A 16,834-nucleotide genomic window follows, 5' to 3' on the forward strand; every position below is an offset into this window, starting at 1 on the left:
ACAATGACCTATGCTTGATAAACATTGTTGTCCTTAGTAACAATGTATTATTTGGTCGTGAACAGGTTTAAGGACTAAACGACAAATCCTCCTTTGTCGAGTCTAAATAGTCCTAAGGATTTCTCCATAACACAAGAGTTCATTAGAAGATAAAATAATTTCTGATGAAAAATGCCAAAATAACTTTTATTTATTTATAATTCATATACTAATACAGGAAAGAGCACAACCATCAACAGGCTAACGATTGGCTTTGGGATACTATTCCCAACAATCTCCCACTTGGCCTAAAGCCAATCGGTGCAGTATCTAATACCCATCTTCGACTTGAAGTCGTCGAACTCCTTCACCGTAATAGCTTTAGTGAATGGGTCGGTTAAGTTTTTCTTTCCATCGATCTTCTGAAGGTCGACATCACCTCGATCCATGATTTTTCGGATGAGATGGTAGCAGTGTAGAATATGCTTCGTTCACTGGTGTGCTTTCGGTTCCTTCACTTAAGCAATGGCTCCAGAGCTATCATAATAGAGCAGAACTAGACCAACAAGGGAGGGTGCTACTCTGAGCTCGGTGATGAATTTTCTCAGCCACACTACTTCTTTGGCAGCATTTGATGCAGTGACATATTTTGCTTCACAAACTGAATCAGCCACAGTATGCTGCTTGAAACTCTTCCAACAGACAGCCCCACCATTAAGGGTAAAAAAAAATTCTGACACACTCTTGCTGTCATCATGATCAGACTGAAAATTGAAGTCTGTAAACCCCATAAGTCTCAAGTTTGATTCACCATAAACAAGCCACTGGTCCTTAGTATTTCTTAAATACTTCAGGATGGTTTTAACAACCTTCCAGTGATTCTCTCCTGGATCAGATTGGTATCTACTCACTACCCCTAGTGAGTATGCCACATCTAGTCGTGTACATGTCATGGCGTACATGATAGGTCCCACTGTCGAAGCATATAGAATTTTACCCATACGCTCTCTCTCTTGAGGTGTTGTCGGACAATCCCTCTTCGAGAGAGAAATTCCATGGCCTATCGGTAGATAGCCTTCTTTGAAATTCTCCATACTGAACCTCTTTAGCATAGTATCAATGTACGTGGACTGGAATAAGCGAAGCAACCTTTTAGATCTATCCCTATAGATCCTCATCCCTAGGATGTAGGAAGCTTCTCCCAAATCCTTCATCAAGAACTATGACGACAGTCAAATCTTTATTCCTTGTAATGTAGGGACATCATTCCCGATTAAGAAAATATCATCCACATACAATACAAGAAATACCACTACTGGACCATTAGCCCACTTATAAATGCAGGGCTCTTCTCCGTTCTTAACGAAGCCATACGTTTTGATCGTCCTATCAAAATGTATGTTCCAACTCTGGGATGCCTGCTTAAGTCCATAAATGGACCTCTGTAGCCTGCACACCTTAGACTCATCTATGGATGTGAACCCTTCAAGTTGTATCATATACACCTCTTCGTCCAGCTCTCTATTTAGAAAAGCTGTCTTTACATCAATCTGTTAGATTTCATAGTCTAGATGGACAGCTATCGCAAGCAAAATCCGAATGAATTTGAGCATTGCCACAGGAGAAAATATCTCGTCATAGTCTATACCATAACGTTCACGATATCTCTTGGCAACTAGATAGGCTTTATAGGTCTTCACTTTTCCGTCTGTGCCCCTCTTCCTCTTGAAGACCCACTTACACCGTATGGGTTTTTACTCCTTCGAATGGGTCAACCAATGTCCACACATCGTTGACCTTCATGGACTCCATTTTGAATTTCATGGCCTCTAGCCATTTCTCAGAGTCAGGTCTCTGTATTGCATCCATGTAGGTGATCGAATCCTCATCATTTTCATCAAGTTCGACAAGATCGCCGTCCTGGACCAAGAAATTATAGTATCTATTCGGTTGACGTGGTACTCTACCAGACCGTCTTAAGGGTGCAGGAACAAATGGCTTCGGATCTGATCTAACCAAATCTGATTTAGGTTTAGCAACTTGTGTCAGTTTTTCCACCTACCGAACTTCCTCAAGTTCGACCTTAGAGGCAACAGTCCCTTCACCAAGGAACTCCTTTTCCAAAAAGATTATCTTAAGGCTGACAAACACCTTTTGCTCATCAGCTAGGTAGACATAATACCCTTTGGTCTCTTTTGGGTACCCTATGAAATAACACTTGTCAGACCTAGGTCCAAGCTTGTCTGTAATTAAACGTTTAACATAAGCCGGACACCTCCAAACCCTAAGGTGCGAGAGTACTGGTTTACATCCATTCATATCTCATATGGCATTTTGGTTACAGACTTACTCGGAACCCTACTTAAAAGGTAACAAGCCAATTCGAGCATATATCCCTAGAAAGAGATCGACAGACCAGCAAACCCCATCATGGATCGAACCATGTCCAACAAGATCCGATTCCTCCTTTCAGACACACCATTATGCTGTGGTGTTCCAGGAGGAGTCCACTGAGAGAGAATCCCATTCTCCTCAAGATATGTCAGAAACTCATTGGAAAGATATTCACCTCCTTGATCAGATCGAAGAATTTTAATATACTTTCCAGTTTGTTTTTCTATCTCATTTCGAAATAGTTTGAACATTTCAAACAACTCCGACTTATGCTTCATTAAGTAGACATACCCATACCTCGATAGGTCATCTATGAAGGTTATGAAGTAGAAATATCCACCTCTTGCACTTGAGCTCATAGGTCCACATACATCAGAATGTACCAGACCCAAGAGTTCACTGGCTCGCTCACCTTTTTCAGTAAAAGGTGACTTGGTCATCTTCCCAAAAAAAATAGGACTCATAGGTTGGAAGTGATTCACAATCACCTACTTCAAGAATTCCTTCTTGAGCCAACCTGTTTATCCTGTTCTTATTGATATGACCTAGCCTACAGTGCCAAAGGTAGACTTCTGACATATTATCCATTCTAGGGCATTTATCGAAGGTTTGAACTATATTAATAGGCTGTGATAGTAAGTAAATTCCATTATTTAGTTGTCCAACAAACATTGTAACACCATTCAAAATGATATTGCAAATTTTTTTTTTATTAAAAATTCATAACTGTATATGGCCAAAAGATCTACAGAAATAATATTTAATAAAAAACTTGGATAATAGTGACAATCACTCAGAATTATATTATGGGAGTTAATTACAAGCTTCATAATTCCTAAAGCTAGAACTGGAACTTTGCTTCCATCTCCAACGTTTAGGAATCTCTCGCCTTCATCAAATCTCCTACTGACCTACAGACTCTGTATCGAATTACAGATATGATAAGAGCTTTCGGTATCCAATACCCAGGCGTAGTATCACAAATAGAAAAGTTGCAAGGTGTTATCATATAATTACCTTGCTTCTTCTTCAGCCTGTTCGGGTCCAGTGAGGCAATGTATAGAGGACAGTTCCTCTTCCAGTACCCCTACTTCTTGCAAAAGAAGCACTCCGTCTGGCTCTGATCGGGCTTGTGTTTCTTGGTCTGACCCTGTGCAGACATCCCTACATGCAGCTGTACCTTCTTATTCTTCTTCTTCTTGTTCTTTTTCTCTTTTTTAAAGGGTCGATGACTAGAAGAAGACCCTCCCACAACATTCACCGACTCCTTATGGAGCTGGTGGTCCTGCTCAAAGTTCTACAGCAACCCCAACAAGCCATGGTAGTTCACTACAGGCTTTGTCATCCGAAAATGAGTAAGGAAGGGGAGGAAGGACTTGGGCAAAGAATTAAGAATCGCATCCTTACCGAGCTACTCGTGCAAGGGAAAGCCCAGTTTACTTAGGCGCTCAATCATTTCGATCATGTATAGTACATGATCAGTGACTGAGGCCCCATCCCTCATCCAAGCATTGAAAATGGCATAACTAGTTTTGTGCCTTTCAACGTCGTCAGGCATGCCAAAGGAGTCGTTCAACATTTTAAGCATCTCCTATGATTGGGCATTCTCGAACCTATGGCTAAACTCATCATTCATTGCCGTCAGTATTATGCACCGAACGGTGGTGCGGTCGTTGAGCCACTTCTAGTAAGTATCTTAGACCGCCCCTCTAGCATTCGGGGCTGGCTCCTCAGGTACCGGATCCGTTACAACATAAAGGATCCGTTCATGCTCAAGGACAATTTTCAATTTTTGATACCAGCTATCGAAATTAGGTTCCATGAGCTTGTCATTATCTAATAATGATCGGAGCGACAGGGTAGTGGCCTTAGGTGCATAAAAGAAAATCAGACCTTTATTAGTATATAAATTATCAATACTAAAGACTTGGACTTTAGTCTAAAGTTTCTCCTAGTATTTTTACGAACTGGTAGTCTCAACCTCCAATTCAAAGAATTACTTTAATTCCTTAGTGGGTGCTAGAATCCACACAGACCACACACGAGTCCAACTTTGGTTGGTCAACCCATGTGCATCTATGGGTAGGTTTATAACCAGTTGTTTCTCTAAACAACTTCTAGTAATTAATTTTGCCCCAGAACCTAATCAGTAGGCTTTGACCTCCACTGAAAAGATATGGTTAGGTCCAACCATTAACATGACTTGATTTGGTGAATCGGATCAATAAATGATCAGGCCCGACTTTGGCCGACCAACCTGACCACCATCAGAAAGACTCAACCAAATTATCATATTATGAATGATAATTCCATTAGTCAATAAGCACCAGGCCTTTGGGCCTCCAGTGATTATTAAATTAATGGACTCATTATCACTCACTTAATGGGAGACTATGACTTAGTTATCACTATAACTTAATTATTTTTAGGGACCTAATAATTTTTGAAGATTTTATTAAAGGATAGAAGAGAAAAAATTAACTAGCCAATTTCAATCCTCCCACTGACTTCACCAAGTCAGATTAAAAATGATTTAATTAAAGCCGACATTAGGAGCACCTAAATCAGTCATACTGATTTACCTAATGACATGGGTGAGCCTTAATCATCAAGTGATCTAATCAAAATCTAACTCATCAGGTTCGCCAAGTAAGTGAGATCAGTGGAAGGGATATGCCATTAACTCGTCAGAGATCGAATCAATACGAGTAGCTCTCAGTTAAAAATCACTGGTCAGACTGCCAAACTTACCTTAGACACCAACCGGTTCATTAGTTTTAATTTGATCAACTTAGTAAATAGGGTTCCACTGCATAGCCATGAATTAAGTCCATCTTGGTCTAGTTAAAGACATGGACCCATTCAACTACAACTATTGGAGTTGAGTCTAGAGTGTTCTTGACCTAATATAATTCAATTTTTGATTAGATCTGACCAATTACTCTAATTTAGTCTATTTCTTTAAGCTAACCTTAGGTCTAACCCAATTATGGACCTAATCCATCTAACCCATTGACCCACAAGTTTATGCAATTGTCTTAGGTCTTAATTCACAATTCTAGACCAACTAGACAACACTTAATTCTTTTAATTAAGTATTAGGGCTGATGGGTCAGAGTTTGGTATTTCAAAAATAATTTTCAAATTTGAAAGGTTTTATTTTTTGTTCCCCAAATGTGTTGACTCATTTTACAAACGGATCAGCACATTTCATAAACAGCAATCCTATTGCTAATTACATAACAAAAAATAACTCAATCAAAATAAATCATGAATATTCCTTTAGATCTGATCTAATATATTTATGATAAATTTCATAATTGAACCTTTATAATTAAGTCCTTTCGCTACTTTGTCTGTATAGGATATAATCACTCAGCACCCCTACCGCCATAGGAAAACCCCATCGAATGGGAGGAGAGGGTCTTTAAATCCTACTTTTCTCTTAAGACCAGACGACCATGGCAACCAACCCAATTAGACTACTTGCTACTTGGATCAAGTATATCTAAATATACCAATTTCAAAATTTAAATTTTAAATTTTAAATTTTGAATTTCAAATTTCAAATAAATTTTAAATTTTAAATTTTTTAATTTTAAATTTTAAATTTTAAATTTTGAATTTCAAATTTAAAATTTTAAACAAATTTCAAAATTTAAATTTTAAATTTTTAAATTTTGAATTTCAAATTTTAAATTTTAAAATTCAAATTTTAAATTTTAAATTTCAAATTTTAAATTCAAATTTCAACTTTAAACTTTTAGATTACTTCTTAATCTATGCATGCAAATATATATCATATTTTAGAACCTGCTCTGATACCAATTGTGGGAATTTCAGTGTAGGGGTAAAAAGGTAATTTTAAAACTTTTTCAAAATTATAATTTTACAGCAAAAATTATTAATTAATCTAATTAATTAACATATATTAATCCAACATAAGAATCTAAATATGATATATATAGCATACATTTAAATTTGAAATTTTAAATTTTACAGTAAATATTTTACTGTTATGTGTTCAAAACACATTACCTTCGTGCAGATAGTCGATCGTCACTATCTGATCACCGTCGGGATGGTCTGATCATTGTAATACAGCCACATAGTATGTCTGGCCTCCCGGATCATCCACACGAAGCTCCCAGTCTGATCGGCTCCTCACGAATGCTATTTCATTGCAGAACCCTTTCGACGTTTGATGCTGATCGAACTCCTTTGATCGGTGTCTGTCGATTTCTCGAATGCTCTGGATCATCAGCAGAGAAATTTAAGAGATTGATGAAGCTCTCCCTAAAGTTTGGTGGGCTCACGACACTCGTAGCTCACCTTCTCACTTTCCGAACCCTAGGCAGAAACCCTAAGGTACTCACAAAAGACCATGCGCCCTTTCTCTCTTCTTTTCTTTTTTTTTCTTTTCTTTTCTTTTCTCGTGCAGAAGACCTTTCTCACGCCACCCTTTCTCTCTCAGATTAGATATGTGCATGCCCCACCTTCTCTCTCATTTTAAAACAGTGCAAGACCGCATCTTTTCAGCATTTTCACCGCGTGAGAGGATAAAGCTAGGTGGTTGCTCACTTAAATTCAAATCGAATTTGAATTCAAATGCCAACCAATCTATCCTTATCCACTCAAGGCGTGAGAAGAGAAGGGGTGTGGGTTCTTTGTGCGTGGAGAATTTACATGAGAAACTTTTTCTCATGTAGAGAATGGGGCGCATAAAAGGATAAGGTGGCGCATGGATTAGTTGCCCATTCAAATTCAAACATTATTTGAATTTGAATGGTCAACCAACCTTATCATTATCCACACAAGTGGCACACAAGGGAGGGCGTGGGAAGGCTTCTATGTGGGAGAAAATTTATGAGAACTTGTTTCTCGTGAATTTAAATAGGTGCAGGTGGGTGAGGTGGCACAGGGAGATAAGTCAAAGATGGTTTGAAATTTTAAACCAATCTAATTGAACCAACTTTATCAAAGTAGGTTAGGCACAATTAGACTAAGTTAAACCCAATATAATTAGACTTAATTAGGCTCAATAAAATTTTAATCAAATCAGGAATTGACTAAGTCCAACCCTTGATCAGATCAGGGACCAAACCACCTCGGCAATTAAGTCAACTCTTAACCTAATCGGGTCAAACCCAACTGAATCTAATTCAATTGGACTTGATCCAAAAATAATTACTCAATCAAATTGAGTTAATTAGTGATCAAATTACTAATTAAACCTCTCATAAATACTGAGTCCAAATTCGATGGGCAATCGGACATCAAAGTCCATCGATATAAAACCTTGATCGAAGAGTCCCAAACTAGTGGGACTCTTGACCCCGGTACCTAAAATGTGTGGAACTCGTGATTAAAGAATCTTGATTCTCGATCACAGAGTCCCAGACATGTAGGCCTCAGAGTCTCCAAGCATTAGAACTCTTAGTCGAAGAGTCCCAGTCCAGTGGGACTCTTCACCAGCCATCAGATCAGATAGGAACCTCTAATGTGTGTGACCCCGCAGGTTCGAACCTAAGCCGGTAGTACAGGAACTAATTTTTGTACTAATCGAAGTGACCATCTAGCAATGGTACCCAACTTTCGAATAGATCGAATAGTCACAATCGCAACATTCAGAACCTACGCGAATATGGTTACTGTATAATTCATCTCTTTTGACCCCTGTGTATAGGACGACTCAGGGTTAAACTGTCAACCCTGATCAGATCATTCGAATCGTGCTAAACTCAAACAGTCTTGTGACTCTTCACTAGGACTATCCTGGCCAAGATTTTGTTAAATTGAAACATGACTGTACACAGCTCCTGAACTGGAGTGGTCAATCTCATCTTGACACACGCACCGACAAGTCAAGTACTTGACTACACCCAGCAGCCTTCCGTCACTGAATTAGAAATTCAGGTAGTCCAGTGCCTAAGTGCAGTGAGTTGCTTGCAAGTCACCGTGGTGGTCTTAGGTCAGAGGGATAGTTATACCCATATCCCATCGGAGCAAATCTTGACAGCAGAAAAAGCTCCGGAGTCGGTCACGTTCAGTACAGATGTACCTTTATATCTCACCTATATGCCATATCTGTATCTCCACACTCCTTGGTTAAGAGGACAACCAACCCATATGGCACACAACGACCTATGCTTGATAAACATTGTTGTCCTTGGTAACAACGTATCATTTGGTCGTGAACAGGTTTAAGGACTAAACGACAAATCCTCCTTTGTCGAGTCTAAATAGTCCTAAGGATTTCACCACAACACAGGAGTTCATTAGAAGATGAAATAATTTATGATGAAAAATATCAAAATAACTTTTATTTATTTATAACTCATATACTAATACACAAAAGAGCATAATCGTCAACAGGCTGACGATTGGCTTCGGGACACTATTCCCAATACTAGTTTGACAGAGGTAAGGAGTTTTCTAGGTTTGGTAGGTTACTATCAGAGGTTTGTTGAGAATTTCTTAATCATTGGATCTCCAATAACAAAGTTACTTAGAAAAAATATTAAGTTTGAGTGGATGGATAAATGCCAAAATAGTTTTGATGAGTTAAAGAAATGGTTGACTACAGCTCCAGTACGTACTTTTTCTTCTAGCGATGGAGATTATGTGATATACTGTGATACTTTCCATAAAGATTTGGGTTATCTGTTAATGCAGTATCGAAAGGTAATTGCTTGTGCTTCTTGATAGCTTAGACCACATGAATTGAATTATCCTACTCATAGATCATAAAAGTTTGAAGTATGTACTAATCTAGAAGGAACTGAATCTTAGACAGTGAAGGTTGATTGAGCTTGTCAAGAATTATGACTGCACAATTGATTATCATCATGAAAAAGCTAATGTGGTGACAGATGCATTGAAACGAAAGTCCACAACCACTTTATCTCATATTAAGGCTGTGTATTTACCATTGATGGTAGAGTTGAGGGCACTAAATGTTGAATTATCAATGGGAGATTCTAGAGCTTTGCTAGCTAATTTTTTGCCCACATTGGTGGATGAGATATATAAAGCTCAAACTCAAGATCCTCAATAAATAAAAATTATTGATGCTATTCAGAATAGATCTTGAGCAGATTTTATAATCAGAAAAGATGGTATTCTGATGCATAGGAATCCTATATGTGTTCCAGAAGCAAGAGTTATTAGGAAGAAAATAATGAAAGAAGCTCATTGTTTAACTTATATTATGCATCCAAGAAGCATCAAAATGTATCAGACTATCAAACAAAGCTATTAGTGGAACGGCATGAAGAGAGAGATAGTTGAATTTATATCTAGATGTTTGATGTGCCAATAAATAAAGACAAAACATCAAGGCCTAGTCAGGAAGTTGCATCCATTTCCTATTCTTGAGTGAAAATGGGAGTACATCACTTTGGATTTTATCTTGGATCTTCCAAAAATAAAGAAGGATAATGATGCAGTATGGGTGATTGTTGATAGCTTAACCAAGTCAACCCACTTTCTTCCTATTAAGATGACTTTTCCATGGGATAAGTTGGCAAAGCTCTATGTAGATGAGGTTATTAGCAGACAAGGGGTTCCTATTTCTATTGTATCTGATAGAGATCCTAGATTCACATCATGATTTTGGCCAAGTTTGTAAAAAGCTTTGGGTACTAAGTTGAATTTCAATACTACTTTTCATCCACAGATTGATGGATAGTCAGAAAAGATATTCAAATTTTGGAAGATATGCTACGGGCATGTGTTGAGTTCACAAGCAGCTGGAATGAACATTTACCATTAATGAAATTTGCCTACAACAACAGCTATCACTCCAGCATAGGTATAGCACCATATGAGGCTTTATATGACAAAAAATGCAAAACTTCATTGTGCTGGGATAAAGAAAGGAAAAGAAAACTCTTAGATCTAGAGATAGTGCAGATTACAGCTGATCAGATCAAATTAATCAGGAAAAAATTAAAGACAACACAAGACCGACAGAAAAGCTATGCAGATCCAAAATACAGAGATGTGATTTTTAGTGTAGGTAATCAGATATTTCTTAAAGTCTCTTCTTAGAAAGGTATATTACAATTTGAAAAATGAGAAAAGTTGAATCCAAGATATACCAAACCATATGAAGTAATAGAGCGTATCAGACCAATTGTGTATTGGTTGGCATTACCACCAGAACATTCTCAGATTCACAATGTGTTTCACATTTTCATACTATGGAAGTATATTTCAGATCTATCACACATTTTGTAGTCTAGAATAGTTGAATTAAAAAAAAATTAACTTATCCAGAAGAGCCGGTGCAAATTTTAAGTAGAGACAAGAAACAGTTGTGTTCCCGAATCATACCATTAGTTAAAGTTTTATGGCAGAATCACAATACAAAAGAAGCCACATGGGAGAGAGAAGATGAAATGAAAGACAAGTATCCACATCTATTCTAGAAGTAAGGTAACAGAATTTTGGAACGAAATTCTTTTTGAAGAGGAGAGAAATATAACACCCCGAATCAAGAATGTGGTGAACTAAAGCATTTGTATTTAGCATTCATGTATATCTAAATGGCATAGTATTTCATTCATCATATATTTGATTATTGAAAACTTAATTAAGTAGCATTAGTGAATTATAAATTTGTTTGATACTGAGGAAGAAAGTAATTAAAAAATCGAGTTGATAATAATGATATTGAAGTTGAATTTTTGATGATTATATAATATTTATTTTGAATGACAATTTGGGGTATTTTAAGTGATTATTAAGCAAAGATTGAGCTAATATTTTTTAGGATACTCTAAGTAATATATTTTAGTGGTTATGTTGTGGCAAGCCAGCTCGACTGCAGGATGACAGCAAAAAAATAAGTGGATCCCAAGTGTTTTATATTTTGATTTGAAAAAAGAGTTCTTAAGGGGGTTAGCTCAACAGCATTAAAACATAAAGAATGAGCTAAAATTTCTATTAATAGCATCTCAGTAAGTGCATTAATTGCATACTTTTTACGAGATTGACACCTAGTAAGCAGCTCTTTATTTTATTTGTATTTCAAGCTTCAGCCATATGTCTCTTTTTGCTATCATTTGGATCCCTTAAGTAAGATGTATAGAATAAAGAAGGAGAGGGGCTATAGAAAACCATATTCTTAGCTAGAAATTCAAGAGCATTTAGCAAGAAAAGAGTGATTTCAAATTACAAAGAAGAAGGTTATTGAAATTGCTGATTTTAGGAAAAGGAATTTGCTTTGATTTCAGTTGGGTTTTAATCAATTGAGGTAAGAATTTTAATTCCTAAATTAGATCTAAATTGAATATTGAATAATTATCATCAGATGTGATGTTTTGATGAATCAAATTATAGATTTAAACTTGAATTGAAAAGGATTTATTGCTGTAATTTTTTGAAACTAGAAAACAATTTGAAATCTTCTTAGCAAATAAGTTGGAGTTTGTGTACTGGACTTAGGATAAATTATGAAGATAAAATATAATTAAATTACTAAAATTTTGAATTTATTTTGACATTTAGCTAACCCTAAAATAGAATAAAATAGAATTAACAAAAGCAAGAGTTAGAAGGGTTAAAGAATAAACATAACAAGCCAAGCATGCATTCTCATGTTTATGTATCATATAAGCATAGCATGAATTAGTGTATACCAAATTTTGTAGGAGGGGAAGAAGATTCAAGGACTAGTTTTAGAGAATCAAGCACCAAGTAGGTGCAATAGCTAGCAAGAGGTGAGTAATTTTTCATCTAACTTTGGTGTTTTCTCATTATATTTTATTATAAAAAGATTTATTTTGAAAGAACATTTGATATCTATTATTCTACAGTTTATGTATGTGTATGCAAGCAAAAAAATAGAAAATAATTTTTCATTGATAGGTTGTTCTAGAATATGTATGTATATACATAACTAGTTTGGATGGCATAGCATTTTCAGCTAGAAAATATTTTAAATCAGCTTGTCAGTATTTGAGAATTTATCTAGTATATTTTTCAGCAAGCTATCTATAGGAGTGATCAACCTATAGGGTGTGCTATAGCATCAACTTGTGAGACAACAAAAAACAGCCAACATTTCCTTAGCGAAACAGCATGCCCAGTGGGGCTCGACAGTATCAGATACTCCGTATCGATTGCCCATGGTAGAGGTGCATTGTGGTGTAATCGGTGGTAGTCAGCAGATTTTTTTGGTTTAAAATGATCTTTTACATGATTTTATTCCTATTTAGCATATAACATATTTTGAAAATGTATCAGTAGTGTATGATATGTTACATTTTCATGACTATCATAGCTAAACTTTTTTGTTTTTTCATTGTTAGATGGTTTATCCATTCATTGAAACTTAGGTCTCATTCCTCCTCACATCTTTTATTATAGATTTGGAACATTATAGCTAAGCACAGAAGTAAGGTATTAACATCTTCATTAGCATATATCTTAGCGAGGTTGATCATGTCAGCTAAAGTGAGGAGCATTTCGGTCATGTCAGCTGTAGCGAGATGCATTTTGGTTATGTTTGCTAGTGAGGAGAGCATTTTGGGTGATATATTGTATATTTTAGGTTTGTTTAAATCAGAAAGATGTTGATGTATTATATTTTAAAGCCATATATATAAAGTTATGGAATGATGAATGTAAGCTTAAAGTTGTTTGTGGATCATGTTGAGTTGATGTGTGACTTATGTTGGATTTAACTGTAGCCGGATATGGTGGCTGAACAAGGTTTACTAGTGGCTTATGAATCGTGGCATAAGGTACTAATAAAACTCTACTCAACTATTATATCTTTACTCAATTTAGGGAGTGGGGTGTGATACTACCGGTCATATCTTCTTGCTCCCTTGCAATAACTATGATCCCACCATCAATGTGGCAGCTTCCTAGTCTTATCTTGGTTAGGTTGTTCTCAAGCTAGGATTAGGAATTGATTTGAAGAGTGGTAGTGTTGGTGGCATCGCTATCTCATTTCTATTAGTGTGACATGGTCGCCAGTTATTAAAACTCACTCCTTAACATGCAAAAGAAATTTAGCTATTGAAGTCTTTTATTTATGATAATTTATTACATTATTATCTTATATTTCACCAGTGGTTAGAAAAATAAGAAAATATTATATGCCATGCCCTCTATTTACCGTGCTGATATTGATATTAACATATTTTGGTACCATTAAAGATCATTACTTAATGTGCAATAAATACTAGTAATGCCAGTATTAATGTGCTAGGCCATTATTAAAATTCATTTCTTGATATAAAAAAATTAACTATTAAATCCTTTTATTTATTATAACATGTCACACTATTACATAATATTTTAAGAACAGTAGAAAAAATGAGAAAAATCATATCTCATGCATCGTGGGGAGTCAATATTATCGCAAAATTGTTTGTTCTCCATATGGATATTAATTTAATCCAATCATACAAAGACACAATGCAATATATGTTGGAAAATATATCCTAAAGCTAATCGTTTGACGATTGTGCTAATTATAAATATATATGAATTGATAAATAATAAAAGTTACTTAGTCTTTTTCATCACAAGTGTTGGGTATAAAATACCCGCGGCCGAATTCGACAGCAGTACGGCTCCACCCGGACTCCTACGGGAGCCGGGCTCCACGGTCGACATCAGCACGGCTCCGTCCGGACTCCTACGGGAGCTGGGCTCCACAGTCAACATCAGCACGGCTCCGCCCGGACTCCTACGGGAGCCGGGCTCCTCCTTCAACAGCAGTACGGCTCCACCCGGACTCCTACGGGAGCCGGGCTCCACGGTCGACATCAGCACAGCTCCGCCCGGACTCCTACGGGAGTCGGGCTCCACAGTCGACATCAGCACGGCTCCGCCCGGACTCCTACGGGAGCCGGGCTCCTCCTTCAACAGCAGTACGGCTCCACCCGGACTCCTACGGGAGCCGGGCTCCACGGTCGACATCAGCACGGCTCCGCCCGGACTCCTACGGGAGTCGGGCTCCACAGTCGACATCAGCACGGCTCCGCCCGAACTCCTACGGGAGCCGGGCTCCTCCTTCAACAGCAGTATGGCTCCACCCGAACTCCTACGGGAGCCAGGCTCCACGGTCGACATCAGCACGGCTCCGCCCGGACTCCTACGGGAGCCGGGCTCCACGGTCGACATCAGCACAGCTCCGCCCGGACTCCTACGGGAGTCGGGCTCCACAGTCGACATCAGCACGGCTCCGCCCGGACTCCTACGGGAGCCGGGCTCCTCCTTCAACAGCAGTACGGCTCCACCCGGACTCCTACGGGAGCCGGGCTCCACGGTCGACATCAGCACGGCTCCGCCCGGACTCCTACGGGAGTCGGGCTCCACAGTCGACATCAGCACGGCTCCGCCCGAACTCCTACGGGAGCCGGGCTCCTCCTTCAACAGCAGTATGGCTCCACCCGAACTCCTACGGGAGCCAGGCTCCACGGTCGACATCAGCACGGCTCCGCCCGGACTCCTACGGGAGCCGGGCTCCACGGTCGACATCAGCACGGCTCCACCCGGACTCCTATGGGAGTCGGGCTCCACGATCGGCATCAGCACGGCTCTGCCCGGACTCCTACGGGAGTCGGGCTCCTACTCCGACAGCAGTACGGCTCCGCCCGGACTCCTACGGGAGTCGGGCTCCACAGTCGACATCAGCACGGCTCCGCCCGGACTCCTACGGGAGCCGGGCTCCTCCATCGGCAGCAGGATGACTCCGTCCGGATTCCTACGGGAGCCAGGCTCCGACCGCAGTCTCCGACCTCAGCATCAGCCGCGGGGGCCGAACCCCACCCACGACCTCAACCGAGGGGGGGACTCCTCCCGGACTCCTGCAAAGGCCGAACTCCGACCGCTGCCGAGCCTTGATCAACAGATCCGCGTCCCTTGGCGGATAACAATAAGATCCCGTTCCACTTCCTGTAGCGGATTCCGCACGGCTCCACCTCCCCCTGCGACAAGTGCTGCACGATCCCACTACTCTCTGACAGGCTGTGTCAATAACTATGATGCTGCACCTCCCCCTGCGACAGGTGCTGCACGATCCTACTACTCGCTGACAACTAGCAGCAACGGACGCCGCTCCACTACCTGCAGTAGGCCCTACGTGGCGGGCTGGGGCGATGGCCACGGGTCTACCCCACTATCTTCCGCAATCAATTTCCCTGACCGTGGGCGGCCCACTACCAGGCGGTTACAAACGTCGCCATCAGTCCGTTGCCTCCCCCACCTATAAAAGGGGGACTCAGATACGTTATTCTTTAAGCTCTTTTGCCTTATCCCAAAACTCTGCCAAATTCTCCGTTCGAGCACTCCATTCTTGTTGAGGCAGAGAACTGACTTGAGCGTCGGAGGGTCTTGCCGGAGCAACCCCACCTCCGGTTTAGACTTCCCTTGCAGGTCCCGGCGGTGACCGCGGCCTCCTCAACTCCAGCTTCTCCGGCGCAGGCGGATTTTTGCACTAACAGGATTGGCGCTAGAAGAAGGGCGGCGTGTGTCTTCGCAGCACCCTTGTTCTTGAAGGAGCGCTCAACGGACCCGCTTCCGGCCATCTTTTCCGGCATCCAATCCTCTTTTTCCCATCCGATGCCCTCCCGCGAGGTTTCTGCACAACTACCTCTGGCTATGGTTGCTGATAAAGGGTGGCCGGAGGATCGGCCTTCGCCGGATTCCATCAACGTCATCTCGGGAGAATCCCGGCCGGAGGCAGCTGCACCCCTCAAGCGGCAAAAAGTCGAAGAGTCCATAGCCTTCACTGAAGAAGACGCCCAGGGAGTCCAATTCCCTCATAACGACGCGGTCGTAGTTTCCTTGAACATAGCAAATTATGACGTCCGTCGCATTCTCGTCGACAACGGAAGTTCGGCCGACATCTTATTCTACAGTGCCTATTCGAGAATGGCCACTCTTGGCGGTCATCTAAGGCCGATGTGCTCCCCCTTGATAGGGTTTACTGGTGACGCCGTTCCGACGGAAGGAATGATAGCTCTAACTGTGACCGCGGGTCAGCATCCAAAGCAGTCCAGAGCCCTGGTAAATTTCCTGGTGGTAAAGGCGTCGTCTGCCTACAATGCAATTCTTGGCCGACCCGGCCTCAATGCCCTTAGAGCCGTTGTTTCAACCTACCATTTGAAGTTGAAGTTCCCCACTGACGAGGGGATTGGAGAAGTTCGGGGAGACCAAGCGCTGGCCAGGCACTGCTACAATATTGCCCTGCAAAGAAGCGATCAAGCGGACCTCTGTCCAATCGACGGGTTGGATGCGCGCGACGACCTCACTGAAGAGAGGGGCGGCCCGATCGAGGACCTAATACCAATTCCTTTGAATGATGGGAATGCGGAGCATGTGGTGTTAATTGGCTCCAACCTGGAGGAGGAGGTGCGGACGCATCTCGTGGATTTTCTCCGAAGGAATGCGGACGTTTTCGCATGGGTCCCGACGGATATGCCGGGGATTGAGACAG

Source organism: Elaeis guineensis, chromosome 6 (genome assembly GCF_000442705.2).
Source record: "Elaeis guineensis isolate ETL-2024a chromosome 6, EG11, whole genome shotgun sequence".
NCBI classification, from domain to species: domain Eukaryota; kingdom Viridiplantae; phylum Streptophyta; class Magnoliopsida; order Arecales; family Arecaceae; genus Elaeis; species Elaeis guineensis.